This window comes from Schistocerca gregaria, chromosome 3, assembly GCF_023897955.1.
Source record: "Schistocerca gregaria isolate iqSchGreg1 chromosome 3, iqSchGreg1.2, whole genome shotgun sequence".
NCBI classification, from domain to species: domain Eukaryota; kingdom Metazoa; phylum Arthropoda; class Insecta; order Orthoptera; family Acrididae; genus Schistocerca; species Schistocerca gregaria.
The window spans coordinates 654612042-654616131 of NC_064922.1; positions in this window are offsets into that span (position 1 = coordinate 654612042).

Consider the following 4090-nt stretch of genomic DNA (forward strand, 5'->3'; position numbering starts at 1 on the left):
TGACATTGTAATTCTGTCAGAGAAAGCAAAGGACCTGGAAGAGGAGCTGAACGGAATGGACAGTGTATTGGAAGGAGGATATGCGATGAACATCAACAAAAGCAAAACGAGGATAATGGAATGTACTCGAATTAAATTGGGTGATGCTGAGGGATTTAGATTTGAAAATGAGGCGCTAAAAGTAGTGAGTGAGTTTGCTATTTGGGGAGCAAAATATCTGATGGTGGTCGAAGTAGAGAGGATATAAAATGTAGACTGGCAATGGCAAGGAAGGCGTTTCTGAAGAAGAGAAATTTGTTAACATCGAGTACAGATTTAAGAGTCAGGAAGTCTTTTCAAAAAAGTACTTAGATGGAAGTGAAACGTGGATGATAAATAGTTTAGACAAGAAGAGAATAGATGCTTTCGAAATGTGGTGCTACATAAGAATGCTGAAGATTAGATTGGTAGATCACATAACTAATGAGGAGGTATTGAAGAGAATTGGGGAGAAGAGAATATTATGGCACAGCTTGACTAGAAGAAGGGGATCCGTTGGCAGGACATATTCTGAAGCATAAAGGGATTACAAATTTACTACTGGAGGGCAGAGCGGAGGGTAAAAATGGTAGAGAGAGACCAAGAGATGAATACACTAAACAGATTCAGAAGAATGTAGGTTGCAGTAGGTACTGGGAGATGAAGCAGCTTGCACAGGATATAGTAGCAGGGAGAGCTGCATGAAACCAGTCTCTGAACTGATGACCACGACAACAACAGTTGAAACATGGACTACCCTAGTGCTACACTCGGACTCCAAGAAGACTCGTGCCAGGGTGGCTGATGGTAGCTGAATGGGTGGAAGTGAACATATCTCGACTGGTTTGCTCACGGTTGCAACCAACTTTTACTTGTAGACAAGCCTATTATGTCAATAAACAAGTTTTATTTTTCGACGTTCACTGCTCGAAACACGTCAGCGGCCAACTGCACATGGTTTTTCTGCATTCGCTAAGCAGAGGCGCAGATTGCAGTATTGTCCGCTCGATAATGTAGGCAGCGAGCAGACAGAAGTCAATACCGGTCGATGAGATTACAATTTTAATCAATTCAGCTACTACTTGGCCGAGAATCTTCTCGGAGTGCGCGTACAGGGGAGTAATGTAACAACGGCGTCAGTAGATGGGTAGGGCGCAAGTACACGTGCAGCGCCACCTTCGAGGCAGGTCGCTGCACAGCACGAGCTGCGATCGACGGTGAGAGAAGAGAACAGCGGGCGAGAGGCGCACGTCTAGCCGAGGGAAGCGAGGCAGACGCGCGCATACCTGTCGGGGCGGCGCAGACGGCGCGGCGTGGGTGCGGCGAGCGGCCGCCACGTCCCGCACAAGGTTAGCGCCGGATTTTGGAGCGGGCCAAGCCACGTCCGCGGCGGGCGGCGGCGCGCCGGCGAGTGCGGCAAGGTCGCCCGGCCGCCCGGCCGCCCGGCCGCCGGTCGCCACGCAGGCAACGCCCGCCGCCGGAGGAGACGCGAATCAACAGCCAGGCGAGCGCGAGGCGCGCCTGCTGCAGCCGGCGGCTCGCGGCCGCGCGTCCCAGCGTCGAGCGTGCCGAGTTTCTGGCGTCACAGCGCGGAATAGCACGTTGCGGAGTCTTTCTGAACGATGTCTAGCGCGTCAGATATTCTAAACGTGCTGATTAGAGAGATAACAGATCGCCACCTACCTCAGATGCACGCCACCTCCCTCCAGTACAGAGTCGCGATGCGCCCTGTTGCCTGTCAGTTGAAGCCCATATGTACATGCACCGTTTCTGACCACCACCAAGCTGAGGATCTCTAAAAAACTCCTCGATAGTTCTACGATTCGTTGTAACGAAATGACGAGAAAAGTCATATCGCGCTTTAAGAATTATAGGACTTGCGTGCCGTATTATAAGAGTACGCCGTTTGAAAGCAACGGCACATTGAAGATCCATCAAAACGCATTGTTCTTCGTATAATTTGCCATAATTAAATTTCTGTTAGTAACATAGCAACGTTTAAGGCTCTCAGGCTACACTACTGGCCATTAAAATTGCTACACCAAAAAGAAATGCACATGATAAACGGGTATTCATTGGACAGATATATTATACTAGAACTGACATGTGATTACATTTTCACGCAATTTGGGTGCATAGATCCTGAGAAATCAGTACCCAGAACAACCACCTCAGGCCGTAATAACGGCCTTCATACGCCTGGGCATTGGGTCAACCAGAGCTTGGATGGCGTGTACAGGTACAGCTTCCCATGCAGCTTCAACACGATACCACAGTTCATCTTGAGTAGTGACTGGCGTATTTTCACGAGCCAGTTGCTCGGCCACCATTGACCAGACGTTTTCAATTGGTAAGAGATCTGGAGAATGTGCTGGCCAGGACAGCAGTCGAACTTTTTCTGTATCCAGAAAGGCCCGTACAGGACCTGCAACATGCGGTCATGCATTATCCTGCTGAAATGTAGGGTTTCGCAGGGATCGAATGAAGGGTAGAGCCACGGGTCTCAACACATCTGAAATGTAACGTCCACTGTTCAAAGTGCCGTTAATGCGAACAAGAAGTGACCGAGACGTGTAACCAATGGCACCCCATACCATCATGCCGGGTGATATCCCAGTATGGCGATGACGAACATACGCTTCCAATGTGCGTTCACCGCGATGTCGCAAAACAAGGGTGCGCCCATCATGATGCTGTAAACAGAACCTGGATTCATCCGAAAAAATGGCGTTCCGTATTACCCTCCTGAACCAACCGATTCCATATTCTGCTAACAGTCATTGGATCTCCACCAACCCGAGCAGCAATGTCGCGATACGATAAACCGCAATCGCAATATTCTACAATCCGACCTTTATCAACGTAGGAAACGTGGTGGTACGCATTTCTCCTCCTTACACGAGGCATCACAACAATTTTTCATCATGAAACGCCGGTCAACTGCACTCTGTGTATGAGAAATCGGTTGGAAACTTTCCTCATGTCAGTGAGTTGTAGGTGTCACCACCGGCGCCAACCTTGTGTGAATGCTCTGAAAAGCTAATCATTTGCATATCACGGTATCTTCTTCCTGTTAGTTAAATTTTGCGTCTGTAGCACGTCATCTTCGTGGTGTAGCAATTTTAATGGCCAGTAATGTAGTTAGTCATATCACGCTGGTTACTTTAGAGAAGTCACTAGCGTTACAGATGCAGGACGCAAGGTGTAGAGTGATGGTGGTTCGTGTCTCACTACAACCTCCACGTTTTAATAGGTTCTAATACTTTCTTATGAGTTCAATGTAAGCATGTACTACAATATTCCTCTTTTTGAGGAGTGAGTTTGTTCGATAGGCTTAATCTACAAGGCAGCTTACACTACTTGCAGAAAGACATTTTGCCCTTTCTTCTTTTAAGTTTTACATTTGATATGTTGTACGGATTATGTTATTGAATAACATCAGTGATCAAACAAGAACGGCCTTACTAAAAAGCGAGAATGATGAAATAATTTTTACCCCATGTGGAGAACTATTGTAAAGTTGTACCGCACTATTAGTAATGCAACTTTTATAAGCGATGTCCTTGTTCGCTGGACATGGTACCTTTCCTTTTCGCCGAGCTGGGTAGCCGGTCTGAGGCGTCTTGTCACGGTGTTCGTGGCTTCTCCCGTCAGAGGTTCGAGTCCTCCCTCGGGCATGGGTGTGTGCTTGTGTGTCGTCCTTAGCGTACGTTAGTTTAAGTTTGATTAAGTAGTGTGTAAGCTTAGGGACCGAGGACCTCAGCAGTTTGGTCCCATAAGACCCTCCCAAAAATTTCCAAAAAATTGCCTTTTTCGCCCTACATCGTTCACGGATACTGAAGTTTTTATTTATGTGTACTACAGACAGAAAAACCTGACTAGTATAGAGACAAGGGAGGAAATGTACGTTTTAGCAAAGCAAATGTAGGAATTTTACGCCCTTCCATTTCGTAAACAGTGCAGCTTATGAGCTAGATACAGCGGACAACTGCCGCTTGAGCTCGTTGCCATCGCACTGTATGCACAAGGCGCATCGTTTCTGAGCGTTCAGCAACACGCTGAACTCTGTACT